This window comes from Melanotaenia boesemani, chromosome 1, assembly GCF_017639745.1.
Source record: "Melanotaenia boesemani isolate fMelBoe1 chromosome 1, fMelBoe1.pri, whole genome shotgun sequence".
NCBI classification, from domain to species: domain Eukaryota; kingdom Metazoa; phylum Chordata; class Actinopteri; order Atheriniformes; family Melanotaeniidae; genus Melanotaenia; species Melanotaenia boesemani.
This window is the reverse complement of record NC_055682.1, coordinates 39,833,008-39,851,713: the sequence shown is the minus strand read 5'-3', so window position 1 is coordinate 39,851,713 and position 18,706 is coordinate 39,833,008. Positions and strand designations below refer to the sequence as shown.

The following is an 18,706-nucleotide window of genomic DNA, read 5'->3' as shown; positions in this document are numbered from 1 at the left end:
AGCAAACACCCTTGTCTCCAGGAGCAAGGCTCAACCACTCGCTGTTGTGGTTGGAAAAATAGTCTAAAACATAAAATGGCTAATTATAGAACAAAGCGCAGGCAATCAGGATGCCTTGATGTTGCAGTAAATGCCGGTAAGCGGGGAAGGCATTCAGCAGGACAACCAGCTAACAAGCGCATCAAAAAGGCAAAGAAAGGTGAAATCAACTACCTGCCCAACTTTCCGGATGGATATGATCAGCCAGCCCTGGAGGCAGCCTGCAAAGACTTGATTGATGAAATGCAGAAGAAAACACCGAATGCATCTCTTGTGAAACAGAAGATGGATCAGACGTTCGCTCTGAGAAGAAAAGAGGTTGTGGATTCGGAACCTGCCATAAGCATGATGGTGAAACGCTGGCCTGCCCTCTTTACTGAAGATCAGTTGTGCTCATTTTTCACTAAAGATCAGGTATGTTATGAAAGTGAAGAAAACGACTGCCTCTTTTGCTCTCTGTATGTTTCAGGTCTTCATGGAGTTCAGCAGGATTGTGAGCAAGAACCTCAAGCATGAATTCTATGAGAGCATCGACCGGCACAGTCCTCGGCTCCTTGAGTTATTTCGATCCAAGAGAGGGAATGTTGGACAGCTGTTGACACAGATTTCACAACAGACAAATGTAGGTCCATACACATTATGTGCTTGCCATTGTTCTTTACAGGTTTTGCAAATTATCTAAGAGCCAGTCTATTGGTTGTGTTATTCAGTTTTTAGAGATCATTTTTGATTATTTTAGCTATCTAACTTGTTATTTTGTTTAATTCCCAAAAGACAACAGACCCAACTGCGATCCGGACACATGTGCTCAGAGGGCTTCCAATCATCCTGGGGGACAACCCCACAAACTTCTTCAAAGCAGGCTTTGTAAGTAAGCACTTGCTTTCTTTTAATTTTTACCATGCCACTCTTGACAGTATATTGAATAAAGTTTTTGTGTTTCTTCCAAATGAGAATATAATGATTGTACTCGTATATTTTTTTATTAAGGAGTCTGATGATGAGTCATTCCGTGACCTTGACATCGGGATACTACTCTTTGAGCGTGAAGATGCTGTGGCCACATCTTCCCATCATCTCAGTCCAGCCTCGTTGAAAATCATCATTGAGGGAGAAGTTGTGATGAGAGACATTGAAGATCTGCCAAAAGCAATGTGCATTCTGTTTGGACTCACATATGCACTCCATCTTAACTACCCTAAGACAATGAAGCTAACATTTCTGTTCATCCAGCAGGTATTGCTCTCATTAGGCCACAGTGACCTGAAACCAAAGCTACAAACTTTGAAAAATCTGCTCACAATGTAAAGAGATGTCAGCTCTCTTGGGATAAGCTTTAACTGTTTTTTTGTTTTTGTTTTGCTAATGGTAAAAACACTTTGACTATCGGGTAAACCTTTTTTATTTACTGGACAACATGCATGTTTAAAATGCAGACATACACAAGCAACAGACTCATTCAACACCTACTCACAATACAGTCCCATACATAAAAAAACACTGACACTTTAACAATATACACATTTAAATACTGAGTATGAAAATTTAAATTGAGAGGAGTTGTGGCAAACATATCACATTGTTTCAGTTATTGTTGCATCATTAGTCTATGAAGATGGAGTTGGATATTGTTCTGATATCTCTGTTGGTTCATGTGCTGGCCTCCCTTCATTTAGGCAAATCAAGCATTCTGTTTGTAATATTTGAGCAGATGCTTCTTGACCTTTTTTGTTATGGATTTACCACTATAATTTCCAGTCAAATGCATGTTTTTTCTGGTGGTTATGCATTCAACACCCCCACACGAAACCAACACAGACAACACCAACAAACAGCATAGACACAGACAACACCCACACAAATTCAGCAACCACACATTTTTTCAATAATTTGAAATGACCTTCTTAAGATTAATTATTATAGGTTGGATGTGTTAATGTTCACCTACTGATAAGTTTATAAGAAAATGTATTGTTTTCTGCATTTTCCACCAAAATAAAATGCATTGGAGCATTTAACGCTGTTTATTTTTTTCCATCCAATTGAAGCAACTTTTTCAGCAATATTTTATTTATTTTTTGTCAAAGAAAAGGTAGTTTAATTAGAGGTAAATATTGTAGTTGTGATGCAAAATTAAAAGCAATAACAAGTAATTTAATTATGTCAAATAATTTTGAGTACACTCTAACAAATATAAATACTAAACTTAAGATTCTGTGTTAATACTATTTAACATATTTAGCTTAAGCTTTGTAAAAAGTTAGGATGTCATATTATCAGTACTCAGCATATTTAGTTTCAGCTTGTGTAAAAAGTTGGGATTCCATGTTAAAAATACTCAACATATTTAGTTTAAGCTTTGTAGAAATTAATGTTTCCGTGTTAATAGTAGTCAACATATTTAGTTTTAGCCTGTGTAAAAACTAAAGTGGTATAGGGCAACGGGTTTCCACGCGATTTGCGAGTAATGTCAGCTAATTTGGGTTAAGAGTGTAGATGAAAAGGGGAGTTACGGTCAAAGTAAAAGGTAGTTAGAGTTAGATGAAAAGGGGAGTAATATTGAGATAAAGAGACACAGTCAGATAAAAAAAATAAGAGTTACAGTCAGAAGAAAAAGAAGAGTTACAGTGAGAGTAAAAAGCAGAGTTAGAGTTAGATGAAAAGGGGAGTTACAGTCAGAGAAAAAAAATAGTTGGAGTTAGATTAAAAGGAGAGTTATGGTCAGATGAAGAGTTACAGTCAGATGAAAAACAAGAGTTACAGTCAGAGTAAAAAACAGAGTTAAAGTTAGATGAAAAGGGGAGTTATAGTCTGAGTAAAAAGTAGTTGGAGTTAGATGAACAGGGTTATGGTCTAAAACACAGTTAGACTTAGATGAAAAGGGGAGTAATATTGAGATAAAGAGACACAATCAGATGAAAAAGCAGAGTTAGAGTTAGATGAAAAGGTGAGTAATACTGAGATAAAGAGACACAGTCAGATGAAAAAGAAGAGTTAGAGTTAGATGAAAAGGGGAGTTATGGTAAGACACAGAGTTACAGTCAGATAACAAAGAAGAGTTACAGTCAGATAACAAAGAAGAGTTACAGTCAGATGAAAAAGAACAGCTACAGTGAGAGAAAAAAGCAGAGTTAGAGTTAGATGAAAAGGGGAGTTACGGTCAGAGTAAAAAGTAGTCGGAGTTAGATGAAAAGGAGAGTTACGGTCAGAGTAAAAAGTAGTTGGAGTTAGATGTGAATCGGAGTTACAGTCAAAGTAATAATAGTTGGAGTTAGATGAAAAGGGGAGTGACGGTCGGAGTAAAAACCAGAGTTAGACTTAGATGAAAAGAGGAGTAATATTGAGATAAAGAGACACAGTCAGATGAAAAAGAAGAGTTACAGTCAGATGAAAAGGGGAGTTGTAGTCAGAGCAAAAAGCAGAGTTAGGGTTAAATGAAAAGGGGAGTAATGTTGAGATGAAGAGACACAGACAGATGAAAAAGAAGAGATACAGAGAGAGTAAAAAGCAGAGTTAGAGTTAGATGAAAAGGGGAGTTACAGTCAGAGTAAAAAGTAGTTGGAGTTAGATGAAAAGAGGAGTTACGGTCAGAGTAAAAAGTAGTTGGAGTTAGATGTAAATCGGAGTTACAGTAAAAGTAAAAGTAGTTGGAGTTAGATGAAAAGGGGAGTAATATTCAAATAAAAAGTCACGATCAGATGAAAAAGCAGAGCTACAGTCAGAGTAAAAAGCAGAGTTAGATGAAAATAGGAGTAATATTAAGATAAAGAGACACAGGCAGTTGAAAAAGAAGAGCTACATTTAGAGTAAAAAGCAGAGTTAGACTTAGATGAAAAATTGAGTTACAGTCAGACTAAAAAGTAATTGGAGGTAAATGAAAAGGCGAGTAATGTTCAGATAAATAGTCACAGTCAGATGAAAAAGAAGATTTACAGTCAGAGTAAAAAGTACAGTTAGAGTTAGATGAATAGGGGAGTAAAATTGAGATACAGAGACACAGTCAGATGAAAAAGAAGAGTTACAGTCAGATGAAAAAGCAGAGTTAGAGTTAGATGAAAACGGGAGTTACAGTCAGAGAAAAAAAGTAGTTGGAGTTAGATTAAAGGAGAGTTATCGTCAGATGAAGAGTTACAGTCAGACGAAAAAGAAGAGTTACAGTCAGGTGAAAAGGAGGGTTGGAGTTAGAAGAAAAGGGGAGTAATGTTCAAATGAAGAGTGACAGTCAGGTGAAAAAGAAGAGTTACAGTCAGATGAAAAACAAGAGTTACAGTCAGATGAAAAACAAGAGTTACAGTCAGAGTAAAAAGCAGAGTTAGAGTTAGATGAAAAGGTGAGTAATGTTTAGATAGAGAGTCACAGTCAGATGAAAAAGAAGAGTTACAATCAGATGAAAAAGAAGAGTTATAGTCAGATAAAAAGGAACAGTTACAGTCAGAGAAAAAAGTAGTTGGAGTTAGATTAAAAGGAGAGTTATGGTCAGATGAAGAGTTACAGTCAGATGAAAAAGAAGAGTTACAGTCAGATGAAAAAGAAGGGTTATAGTTAGATGAAAAAGAAGAGTTACAGTCAGAGAAAAAAAACATAGTTGGAATTTAGATTAAAGGAGAGTTATCGTCAGATGAAGAGTTACAGTCAGATGAAAAAGAACAGTTAGTCAGATGGAAAAAGAAGCGTTACAGTCAGATGAAAAACAAGAGTTACAGTCAGAGCAAACAGCAGAGTTAGAGCCAGATGAAAAGGCGAGTAATGTTTAGATAGAGAGTCACAGTCAGATGAAAAAGAAGAGTTACAGCCAGAATAAAAAGGAGGGTTGGAGTTAGATGAAAAGGGGAGTAATGTTCAAATAAAGAGTCACAGTCAGATGAAAAAGAAGAGTTACAATCAGATGAAAAGGAAGAGTTACAGTCAGAGAAAAAAGTAGTTGGAGTTAGATGAAAGGGGGAGTAATGTTCAAAAAAAGGTAGTCAGTCAGATGAAAAAGAAGAGTTACAGTCAGATGAAAAAGGAGGGTTGGAATTAGAAGAAAAGGGGAGTAATGTTCAAATAAAGAGTCACAGTCAGATGAAAAAGAGGAGCTACAGTCAGATAAAAAAGCAGAGTTAGAGTTAGATGAACAGGGGAGTTACAGTCAGAGGAAAAAACGTAGTTTCAATTTAGATTAAAGGAGAGTTATCGTCAGATAAAAAGGAGGCTTGGAGTTAGATTAAAATGAGAGTTATGGTCAGATCGAGAGTTACAGTCAGATGAAAAAGAACAGTTACAGTCAGAGCAAAAAGCAGAGTTAGAGTTACATGAAAAGATGAGTAATATTCAAATAAAGAGTCACAGTCAGATGAAAAAGAAGAGCTACAGTCAGAGTAAAAACTAGTTGGAGTTAGATTAAAAAGGGGAGTTATGGTCAGATGAAGAGTTACAGTCAGATGAAAAAGAAGAGTCACAATCAGATGAAAAAGAAGTGTTACAGTCAGATGACAGAGAAGAGTTACAATCAGAGTTGAAAGGAGAGTTAGAGCTAGATGAAAAGGGGAGTTACGGTTAGATGAAGAGATACAGTCAGATAAAATAGAAGAATTACAGCCAGAGTAAAAAGGAGGGTGTGAGTTAGAAGAAAAGGGGAGTAATGTTAAAAAAAAAAAGTCAGAAGAGTTACAGCCAGATCAAAAGAGCATTACAGTGAGATGAAAAAGAAGAGTTATAGACCAAAACAGGCCTCACGACAAAGTTCAGGGGGGCGACCCAGAGGCCGAGCTGAGAAGAGGGTCAGTTCTGGAGGGCAGCCTGGAGGTCGCACAGACCGGGGCAGAATCTCCGGTGGTCGACCTGGAGGTCGAGAAGACTTGGACCGGACCTCTGGAGGATGACCCGGCGGACGCGCAGACAACAGGGTTTCTGGCAGATGCGCAGGCTTGGACCGGAGTTCTGGTGGACGGGCAGGCTTGGACCGGTGCTCCTGACGGGCAGGCTGGATCACCGGAGGCTGAGCAGTCTGGATTGCAGGCTGGATCTCCGGAGGCTGAGAAGGCTGGATCTCCGGAGGCTGGATCTCTGGAAGGCGGACTGACTGGGACTGACTTTCCGGAGGGCTCAACAGGCACCATAACACGACGAGCCCTGGAACCAGAGAACATAGCATAGTCAAATTGTCAACCTCAGGCAGCAAGGTTGGAGTGATCTCCTCAGCGCCGGGGACCAGAAGAGGAAGAGGCGCATCTTGACCAGGGACCACCTGAGGACCAGGGACCAGAAGAGGGAGAGGAGCGTCTTGACCAGGGACCTCCTCAGGAACAGGGATCAGAGGAAGGAGAGGAGCGTCTTGACCGGAGACCCCCTCAGGGACAGGAACAAGAAGAGAGGCGTCACATCCGTTGACCCCCTCAGGAACAGGGACCAGAAGAGAGGCGTCAAAACCGGGGACCCCCGGGCAGGAGACGGGCAGGACCTGGGCGCCAGCATAGTATGCCGAAGAGCTGGGCAGGACCTCGGAGCTGGCGTCAGACACTGAAGAACTGAAGTAGACCTGGGAGCCGCTGTGGGGTGCTGAGGCACTGGAGCTGGAGGCGACACTGGAGACGTGGGCCTGGGAGCCGGTGTGGGGTGCTGAGGCACTGGAGCTGGTGGCGAACCCGGAGACGTGGACGTCGGAGCTGGTGGCGGCACAGGAGACCAGGAGGATTTCCCCAAACACTGCAACTTCCTTCTCGAGCGTCTTCTCGGTTTAGATGGCTTTAGAGGAGTGCTCCAATGTTCCCCCTCGGAGGTTGCATGAGGGGCGTCAAACAGGTCCCCGTTAATGCCTGCCAAATGAGTACACACAGGGGCATGCCATCTGGACCATCTGGGTGGAGGTGTCCTAAAAGCCAATCTGGTTCCCATGAAACACGACTGCTGGGAATAATCCAGTGGCTCTGGCTCTGGATCCAACCCACGGAGCCATCCCACCAGTTCACTGGAGGTAATGCTCATGGGAGGGCTCCGCTCCCTGCGCCTGGACGATCTCCTCCTCTGGGACCTTTTGGGAGGAAACTCGGGGAGCGGAGGATCTAGGTCCACACTGGTCGGAGAGCACTTAGCTGCCTCTCAGCTAAGATACTCAAACAAGGTCATCATACCGCCTGCTGGGTCCATTTCTGGTCAGATCCTACTGTCACGGACTGCGGTGGAGGTGAGGACCCAATTGCAGGCAGTCAGGGCAGGAGGCAGAACTCGGTGCAAGTAACAGAGTTTATTTTCAAAATGCAGGAAGAGGGAACCACACATGACAGGGGATAAACCATACAACATGTACCGCATATGACCACATAAGAGCATATACGAGGATCTGACCAGGAGTGACTGAAAACCAAGGACATATATACACGGAGGGAGTAATGGGGAACAGGTGAAGCGGATGAGTAATTAGACCATGTGGCAGAAACAGAAACCACAGAGCACACAAGGAAAAAACTAACAGAAACCAAAAACCCAAACCATGATCTGAAAGCAGAAACAAATGACAAAAACCAGAACCACAACCCAAAACTACAACCAGAAAATGATGAACATGACCCCCACACAGCCCATGATCGTGACAGTCATGTTCAAATAAAGAGTCACATTCAGATGAAAAAAAGAGTTAGTCAGATGAATAAGAAGAATTTCAGTGAGAGTAAAAAGCAGAGTTAGAGTTAGATGAAAAGGGGAGTTACGGTCAAAAGAAAAAGAGGAGTTATATTCTGGTGAAAACACAGTCATAGTCAGATATTAAAGAAGAGCTACAGTCAGATCAAAAGAGAATTACAGTGAGATGAAAAAGAAGAGTTATAGGCAGGTGAAAAGAGAGTTACAGTCAGGTGAAAACGAAAGATTACAGTCAGATGAAAAAGAAGAGTTACAATCAAAGTAAAAAGGAGAGTTAGAGTCAGATGAAAAGGGGGGTTAAAGTCAAACGAAAAAGAAGATTTACAGTCAAGTGAAAACAGAGTTACACACAGGTTAAAAGGAGTGAAAAGCAGTTGGAGTTAGATGAAAAAGGGAGTTACGGTCATATGAAGAGTTACAGTCAGATGAAAAAGAAGAGTTACATTCAAAGTAAAAAGGAGAGTTAGAGTTAGATGAAAAGGGGAGTAATGTTGACATAAAGAGTCACAGTCAGATGAAAAAGAAGAGTAACAGTCAAATGAAAAAGAAGAGTTACAGTCAGATGAAGAAGGAGAGTTACAGTTAGAGTAAAAAGTAGTTAGAATTAGATGAAAAGAGGAATTACAGTCAAACGAAAAAGAAGATGCTCTTATACACTATAGTGAAATGCTCTCACATACTATACTGAAATGCTCTCACATTCTGTACTGAAATGTTCTCATACACCATACTGAAAAGCTCTCACATACTATACTGAAATGCTCTGATACACTATACTGAAATGCTTTCACATACTATACTGCAATGCAGCTTCCTGTATCATCCTTGACTCAGTGTTTAATAAACGAAGTTCTCAACCCTATGTCACTGTTTTCATTTGTCAGTGTTTAAGTCAGTGTTGAAGCATCATGCTTATGTAACTGAAATAGTAACTGTGTTGTTGTATTTATAACGTTATATTGAAATCTGTGGCCGGGACACAGACATTTTCAACTTGTCATCTTGTTTGCATGAAGCATAGCAGGTGTAGCTTCTGTTCAATGTCAGTGGGAATATTAAATTCTATTGATGTGGTCATGAGTTTATGATGACTAAGTGAAGCAGCTGGCTTCTTCAATACTATACTGGCCTCAGCAGATACTATTAGACAGCAACCGGATAACTGACAGTAGCAAGTCTGAATGAGGACACGCTAACTAGCCACCTAGCATAACTCGGCCCTTAAGATATGCAGTGCTGTCAAAGGAAGACCTGGACAACATATTCTTCACCTATGTTTGGAGTATTCTTCAGGATATGCCTCACAGTGCTGTTAGGTCTTCGTTTTAAAGCACTGTATATCCCAATGGCCGAGTTATGCTAGGTGGCAAGTTAGCATGTCCCCATTCAGACTTCCTGCTGTCGGTTGTCCAGCTGATGTCGCGTTAACCCTTAATAGTCTCTGCTGAGGCCAGAATAGTTTTGAAGATGCCAGCTGCTTCACTGAGATTACTTCCAGGCAACTGAACACATTAATACAGCATAAGTCTTCGCAAAACATCTGTCACGATGTTCTCCAACTTCTTCTTCTTCGGTTTGTTCTGGAAATGCACTCCTGTTTTTTTTCTACTACGTGACTTCCATTTCAACTGAAATGATTTTTCAAGTGAAATCTGCTCTCACACACCCATTTAGAATTCCTTTCATACATACTAGTGAAATGCAATTTCAGAAATTTCACTATAGTGTGTGAATGATTTCAGTATAGTGTTTAAGAGCATTTCAGTATAGTATATAAGAGCAGATTTCAGTACAGTGTTTGAGAGCATTTCAATATAGTATATGAGAGCATTTTAGTATTCATTCATTCTCTGTACCGCTTGGTCCATTACGGGTCGCGGGTAAGCTGGAGCCTATCCCAGCATTAACAGGTGAGAGGCAGGGTACACCCTGGACAGGTCACCAGTCCATCGCAGGGCCAACACATAGGTGACAAACAACCATTCACACTCGCAGGGAGAATTTAGAGTAATCAATTAACCTAACATGCATGTCTTTGGATGGTGGGAGGAAGCCGGAGTTTCCCGGAGAGAACCCACGCATACAGCGGAAGAACATGCAAACTCCACACAGAAAGGTCACCGCCCTCAAGGTACGAACCTCCCCCAAGCCGAGATTCGAACCAGCGACCTTCTTGTTGTGAGGCTGCGGTGCTAACCACCACACCGCCATGCATAATTTTTTTTTTTTTTTAATAGTATATCATATACTATTTTAGTATAGTAAATGAGAGAAAATTTCAGTATAGTATATAAGAGGCAGTTTCAGTATAGTATATAAGAGGTTTCAGTATAACGTGTGAATGACTTAAATTTCACATGTGTCTGTGAGAGGGTAATTCTGAATAATGTCTCAAATGGCCCCTCATAAAAAGAGTTACAGTCAGATGAAAAAGAAGAGTTATACGCAAGATTTATACGTCTGGATAGAAATTTGGGCCATAATAAAAAGGCATTGTGTAAGAATTGTGTAAGAATAAATAAAAAAAAAGGAAATCCTCCTGTTGTGTGTTTCATTCACTTCTAAACCTCCAGCCTCCAGTCTGGTCCCGCTCTGCTGGAATGAAGGATCAAAGCTACTTTTCACACTGACTGCTACATGCTGGCAGCAGACTGGCTCCTTATTTATCTGAATGCATTTTATAACATGGAAGTTTTGTTTCACAACGACAGAACAAATTTTTAAGTTACAGGTCTGTGAGATCCAGAAATCGTGCTTGTTTGTAGGTGACCAAACACTTATTTTGGCCAGAGACTTCACAGAGATGCATATCTGTTTAAGATGTCACTTTTTGTAATAAACCATAATTTTATATTCAAATCAAATCAAATCAAATTTTATTTATAAAGCGCTTTTCATGCAAAGGCAACACAAAGTGCTTTACATAGTATAAATGAATGCATATTAAAATGAAAAAAGAAAATCACAGAACAAAAATAATAAGCCATTTACACACCCAGTTATGTGACAGATTAAACACCTCCCACCCACCCCCCCTCACCCATCCACACACACACACACACACACAAACTCCTAACATCTGTCTCTGGCTTGGCGCTGCTGTGAGGAAACAGCATTTTTGGGGACCCATTCACACCAGGAGCCAGTCAAGTCATGTTTGCAGAGGGCAGACCAAGCAGGCTTGACTCCCAGAGTTTAGGATCCCCATAAAGAAACACTGGAGTTAAAAATGTTAAAACAGTTAAAACAACGATAAAATAGGGAAACAGTTAAGAAGCTACATCAACAGTCTCTGCAGCCCTGAGGCTCTCTGGCAGGCTGTTCCACAGTTGAGGACCAAAATGATGAAACGAGGTTGATTGATTGATGATTAAAACAACGATAAAATAGGGAAACAGTTAAGAAACTATAATAAAATATAATAAAATAAAACAGATAAATAAGACAGATAAGATAAGATAAGGTGAGATAAATAACAGAAAATGAATAAAGTCAAATCAAAAGGCTAAACTAAAAAGGAAGGTCTTGAGCCTCTTCTTAAAAACATCAACATTATACATCAAGCTGATGTCCAGAGCTCTTCTTTTACCTGAAAGTATTTTGACACACCACTAGCTTAAAGTACTTTACTACAAAATAGCATGATCCAGAGGATAAGATCTTCATATGATGAAGTTATCATATTACAGAAACAACTATGAAGACACCAAGGACACCAAAAGAAAAAATGACAGTACGGCACCGAGAAAAGAGGAGAAGTTGTCAACCATACAATGGCTTCATCACACAAACTGCAAAATGCCATCACAAACCATTTTTCCACATCACCTGCTTCCACAAAATAAGCAACACAATAGCATCGCAAGCCAGAAAGTGGTCCACTGCAATAGTTGAATGTAGCTGTTCTATTCACACCTTAAACTGCATCAAATGTGTCAGAAAATGTCTGGAGAAACCAGTGAAGGAAATCTTAAAGACTAGAAACTGCGAACTTACCTGTTCCTAATTTTAGACCTGGCAGACAAGATCTTTTCCATCTTAAAAGTGATGATGGAGGAGGAGGACTAGGGGTGTATCTTCTATCCTCCACATTTAAAGGACTTCCATACAAGTTGCGTCTAATTGTTGCTGGTCTCTCAGAAGATTTATGGTGTGGCGATGGAGAAGGTGGAGGGGCGAGGTGTTGGGAGGGTGTTCTGGTGGATGCAAATGCCCAGTCTTCACATAACATTGTGTTTGTGGGCTTGTTGAGCAGCGTACACCCCTCTGCATGCTGACTTCCTGCAGCTCTTTGAATCTCTTCAGCCTTCTCAATTTCCAGTCTCCTGGACTTCATGTCTGCAACGATCGTTCTGCTTTTAGTCTTCGGTTCCTGTAAAACAGACACGTTAGTTGAGCCAGTTGGAAATAATTACATATGCTATACTAATATTCTATATACTAATATATACTGATGTATTAATATTAAGACTAGTTGATTAATACTAGTGATTCTAGGCAAGTAACACAATAACATCTAACTGTACAGATGTGGAATAACTAAACTAATTATTGGCTAAAATTGCAAGAACAGCACTAATATGTATGTTTTCCAATTTCCTACTTTAACCTAATCTAAAACATATTGTTATGATCATGACAGCCTTTAATTAATGTTAACTCTAATTTCTAGAGTGAATTGTTTTTGCTTGTAATTTGTGATCTTACGATCTGATCGCTGTACTGCAGGCAGTTAATTCTTTCCTTCAAAGTAAAAATAAAAGAACAGAAACACTGCTTGTTTTTCCTATTTTAATTTTCCTAAACCAAAATTAAAAAACGGATAACAGTTCATTATCTAATTTCTGTATTGTACTTAGAATGATAGTAGAAAAACTTACAAGCATCACAATTTTACATTTCTTCATCTGAGACAAGTTACGTGATACAGAAATTATTTCTGGTCTGCAAATGTGTTTTTCCTTTTTTTTTTCTTCTTAATATATATTGTGTGTGTTTTAATTTTATGTTTCAAAGGAAAAAAATTACCTGCCTGAAAGTAAACCAATCCTTATGGGTGTTGGATTATATTTATCCCTAAAACAAACGTGATTTTTCTCACAATAGGGAGGAGGGTGAAGTTGGTTACTTACATTGGGGTCAAAAACAGGCTGATTCTCAAATCTCTGCTGATGCAGGAAAATGTTTTTCCTTCCTAGAAAATCCATGAGTGTCGCTGTTTTCCAAAATTGTTGGTCAAAAGGCTCTGAAATAAAGTCAGTGCTTTCTTCTGGTCTGGTGTCCGACTGAAATGGAACTCTGTACAATAAAACACACTGTCATGCTCTTGGAATGTTCCGTTGCCATAGAGATTTATGTTGTCATTTAAATATGCAAATTAGATTATTCCTTTGATATTTAAAAAAATATTTTGCTTTGATAAAGGCAAGGCAGTTTATTTGTACAGCACATTTCATGTACAGGACAATGCAAAGTGCTTTACATAAAACAAAAGCATTACAGATATTTAGAAATAGTAAAACACATCAACACATAATCACAATAAAACAATAAATTACATTAAAATTATTAAAAGCAAGATAAGATAAAAAAGTTAACATGCAGATTTCATGTATAGGCGCATGAGAAAAGAAATGTTTTTAACCTGGATTTAAAAATGTCTCCACTGGCAGTTTGTTCCATTTGTTTGCAGCATAACAGCTAAATGCTGCTTCTCCATGTTTAGTCTGGACTCTGGTCTGGACTAGTTGACCAGAGTCTTTGGATCTAAGAGCTCTGCTAGGTTTATATTCTCTGAACATATCACAGATGTATTCTGGGCCTAAACCATTCTGGGATTTGTAAACAATCAGAAAGGTTTTAAAATCTATTCTGTGACTGACTGGAAGCAAGTGTAAAGATTTCAAAATAAAGTCCTGCATGACTGAATGTTCTTTTTCTAAACTCAGACATGACTGAGTTTGTCTAGCTATGTAATTAATCTGGATGGCATTAATGTGGCATCCAGTGCTACAGTGAGGAACCTTGACCAGGCTCACATAGAAAACAGGTTTCTAGAACCATCTTCTTCCACCTATCTAATATTTCAAAACTCCTGTGTCAGAGTGATTCAGAAAAACTAGTCTATGCTTATTTTTGGCGGCACCACCACCACTTTGAGTTTGTGTTGCATGTGCCTCTCTGGAGATTAGTAACACCAGCCTCACCTGGTTCCTGGTGTGCTCTGCCAGCTAGTTACAAGCAGTTTACACCTGTAAACTGTGAAATGTTTACAGGTGTGTACTTTTGTAAGTGTCCACAATTATTTGATGTTGGACCTTCGTTAAACATGATAAACTTCATCCTGAGATATGCTGCATTTTAAAAAGTTGATAAATTGTAATATAATGCACACCCCAGGATAAAAACTTAAAACGTAGCGAGTAAAGATGGATTATTAAATATTTCATAGCTATTATTGATTAATAACTACCTAATATCTTTATTAGCTAATATTTCATAGATGTGGCCAAACCACATCTAACTGACAAAAACTGAAAACTTCTGACTCTTTACAAAGTTATTTATTTTTTATAGTGAATACAGCAGTGCAACAATAACTATTTACATGTGTGTGATGTATATGATGATGCATATACTCTGGCTTTTCCTGCCATCCTGTCCAGTACACCCAGAGACCCTCCATCACAGATCTCTGCTGGCTTCAGCTCCGCCCGTAGAGCCGTTCGCTCTGTGCCTGTTCCTGGAAGACCTGCAGCATGTTGAAGCTGCATCAGTTTGCCTCTGCTTTATAGCGTCTAACAGCTTGTCCTGCACAGCAGCCAGAAGAGTGTCGGCTCTGTTTCTATTTCATGTAAAAAACATGGGAGAGTGGAGACAGATGGAGACCAATACTTAACCCACAGCAACTATAATAAATTACTTTGAATTGTAATATAGTGACACTCAACAAGATGCATGTACAATGCAATAGGATGTTTTTATTTTTTTTACCAGGTGCTGGCTGAGAGTGGTTGACGCTGGCTCTGGTAGTTGCTGAATGGATAAATATTTTAGAATAAAACACAAGTTATAAACATGAAGGATGGCTAATAAAGCCATTCTTTCATTATAATATATAGTGTAAAATTCTCAATTGTCCAGGTGTGTCCAAGTTGTGAAAGCAATCATTTCAACTAGAATGAAACATTAAAAAAAAGTTTAAATCCAGTTGAAATGACAGAGGCTGCTATTACAATCAATTCTGTGTGGCTCTATCAGCTCCCCTTTTTCCATTTAAACAAGTATCTGTAAATAAGCATACATGGTCTGTTTACATTTAACTTTTCTTATCTCCATAAAATCAAGAGCAGAGATTTTTATGTGCATTAAATATGGGATAAGCTTTGTGCCACTGGGGAGCGAATCTGAATTCTTTATATTTGAATTTGAATCATTCAATTTGAATCTGAATATGCCTGTTTGAATAATTGCTTTAAAAAAACTGAATCCAAATGATCATCTTTGATATTGAATCTTTGTTTTTTGAATGTGTATATTGGTAAAGTTGAAACTTTTGTATTTGAACAAATTCATTCCCTAATTCATTTTCATAGTTCAGTTTCAGTTCTCTCCATTCAAATTCAGATCTGAAATACAAATTCAGATCTGAAATTCAAATTCAGATCTGAAATTCAAACTTTTGTGCCACACGTCCGGGACCTGATGTGAGGCAAAACTAGTCGCTCGCAGATGGAGTAACGTCAGTTTTGTGCAGTTGTTCTCAATGAACAAACGCTAAGATCCAGGCCAGCCACTCGCTACAACGGCAGTTACTGTTCCTGCAATGGCATTTGCCGTTTCTGTAGCGGTAGTTACAGTTACCTAAACGGTCTCAGCGGTTTGCTGTGGGCTGGTTGCAGACTTTTCACATTAGTGGTAACTCCTAATACAAGAAAAATACGTGTAGGTTTGCACAGATTAATGTGCACCTCAAGTGACGTACATACACCATGTAAGCTATAATGGGTCAGCTTTTTTTTGCATTGGTTTGGAAACATTTTAGTAATATCGCTTATTGATAACAATAAACGTGTCATTAATTTTTTTAACACATAAAAATATACTACATGTGCATGTGTATATATATATATATATATATATATATATATATAGTAACTTTCCAGATCTGTTCCATTTTGATATTAAATAATCAATGCAATAACCATCATGTAGGCTGAAGATCAAGCCCCTTCATTGTACTTCTGTCTGCGACCTTCATATGCCAGAGGAGGGCGCAACCTTGGAAGATTAAGTCCGTTTTGTATTTGGGACATCATTTAGTTGTTTTGTGTGATTAAAACATGAATGGTCTGGGTGAATACTCGATTCTTATTAGCTGTAGGGTGTCCATATGGACACCTATAAAAGAAGTTCTGGTCAAATAGCCTTATTGTTGTAAATTGTTGTTTTAACGCTAGTTGGTAACCGTGGCAACAGAAACTCACCGGGCTGCAGACACGCCAGATCACGTCTGTGACGGCGCATCGTTGTGGAAGCAGCTTCAAGTCTTATTGGGCCCCGTCAGTCCAGGAGAGACGAGAACGGAGCAACATTCTGTCGTCCCGCAACGTCCCAACCAGCAATGGTCAGGGTCCACAAACGTTAAATCTCCATCCTTCAAACACCACGGTGGACATGCCAGTATCTTTACTGTCACGATCAACGGATACGTGATCTTACTTGCTTGCTGAGACAGAAAGACAGTTGATGACCTATTTAAAATTAAATGCAACATTTCATAAAGATACTGGCATATTTGAAGGACGGTGTATGTACGTCACTTGAGGTGCACATTAATCTGTGCGAATTTACACATATTTTTCTTGTATTAGGAGTTACTACTAATGTGAAAAGTCTGCAACCAGCCCACAGTGGAAAACCGCTGAGACCGTTGAGGAAACGGTAACTACCGCTACAGAAACGGCAAGTGCCATTGCAGAAACGGTAACTTGTAGCGAGAGTGACTGGCCTGGATCTTAGCGTTTCTCTCTCTCCCCTCTCTTCCCTCCCCCTGTTTGCAGCCATTGAAAACAACTGCACAAAACTGACATTACTCCATCTGCAATCAACTTGTTTTGCCTCACGTCAGGTCCCGGATGTGTGGCACAAAAGTTTGAATTTCAGATTTGAATTTGTATTTCAGATCTGAATTTGAATTTCAGATTTGAATTTGTATTTCAGATCTAAATTTGAATGGAGAGAACTGAAACTGAACTATGAAAATGAATTAGGGAATGAATTTTTTCAAATACAAAAGTTTCAACTTTACCAATGTACACATTCAAAAAACAAAGATTCAATATCAAATATGGTCATTTGGATTCAGTTTTTTAAAGCAATTATTCAAACAGGCATATTCAGATTCAAATTGAATGATTCAAATTCAAATATAAAGAATTCAGATTCGCTCCCCAGTGGCACAAAGCTTATCCCATAATTAAAGCTGTTTTCTTTACCTGATCGATGCAGCGAGGGCTGCTGGTGGCAGCTGTTCGGCTCTGTCTGATGAAGTAAACATGGATCAAAACCAGATTATACAGAAAAAAAGATGCCACACAGGTTAAGCAGCTCAGCTAAGCTGTTTGGGTGGTACCTGAGAGCAACTCATACAGAAGCTTTAACGCTTCTTGTCCTGTTTACTAACCTTAAGTCTTAGTACTAACTGTCAGTCTTTGTCTTAATGGACCTCAGTGCTGCATTTGATACAGTCGACCGCAATATACAGTGTGTGCAGAATTATTAGGCAAATGAGTATTTTGATCACATCATCCTCTTTATGCATGTTGTTCTACTCCAACCGGTACAGGCTTGAAAGCCTACTACCAATTAAGCATATCAGGTGATGTGCATCTCTGTAATGAGAAGGGGTGTGGTCTAATGACATCAACACCCTATATCAGGTGTGCATAATTATTAGGCAACTTCCATTCCTTTGGCAAAATGGGTCAGAAGAGAGATTTGATGGACTCTGAAAAGTTAAAAATAGTTAGATGTCTTGCAGAGGGATGCAGCACTCTTAAAATTGCCAAGCTTTTGAGGTGTGATCATCGAACAATCAAGCGTTTCATTCAAAATAGTCAACAGGGTCGCAAGAAGCGCGTTGAAAAAACAAGGCGCAAAATAACTTCCCATAAACTGAGGAAAATCAAGCGTGAAGCTGCCAAGATGCCATTGGCCACCAGTTTTGCCATATTTCAGAGCTGCAACATCACTGGAGTGCCAAGAAGCACAAGGTGTGCAATACTCAGGTACATGGCCAAGGTACCCAGATAGCAAAATTCTTTTGGCCCATATTTGGCCCACATCCTACAGGTTCATTTGGCCCACATACCGCATGGAATGATGGCACTTGGGAGGTCCACTCCTGTTTGCCAAAAGTGGGCCACAACCAAGCCATCACAATGCCAGCTGTCAACCAAAAACAGGCCAAATAAACCAGCACTCAGCCAAATGTGGGCCACTGTATACTTTTATTCTGGCCCAAATATGGCATGGAATGATGGCACAAGTGTGGTCCACAGTCATTTGCCAGAAGTGAGCCACAACCAAACCAACACATTGCCAAATGCCAGCCGTGACCAAAACACCCAGAACTCACCCAAATGTGGGCCACTACTGTAGTTTGATTCTGGCCCACATCCCACATGGAATGATGGCACTTGGGAGGTCCACTCCTGTTTGCCAAAAGTGGGCCACAACCAAGCCATCACAATGCCAGCTGTCAACCAAAAACAGGCCAAATAAACCAGCACTCAGCCAAATGTGGGCCACTGTATACTTTTATTCTGGCCCAAATATGGCATGGAATGATGGCACAAGTGTGGTCCACAGTCATTTGCCAGAAGTGGGCCACAACCAAACCTACACAGTGCCAAATGTCAGCCATGACCAAATAAACCAGAACTCACCCAAATGTGGGCCACTACTGTACATTTTTATTCTGGCCCATACATCACAAGGAATAATGGCATAAGTGTGGTCCATAGTTCTTTGCCAGATGTGGAACAAA

At 39.6% G+C, this 18,706-nt stretch overlaps 1 long non-coding RNA gene across 1 annotated transcript; it reads left to right on the top strand.

Annotated features, from left to right (window-relative positions):
* The first annotated feature begins 441 nt into the window (after positions 1 to 441).
* LOC121639556 lies at positions 442 to 1,081 on the top strand. Its single transcript, XR_006010190.1, has 3 exons — positions 442 to 661; positions 814 to 906; positions 1,030 to 1,081. It is a non-coding gene; the product is annotated as an uncharacterized LOC121639556 (long non-coding RNA).
* Positions 1,082 to 18,706: the final 17,625 nt, after the last annotated feature.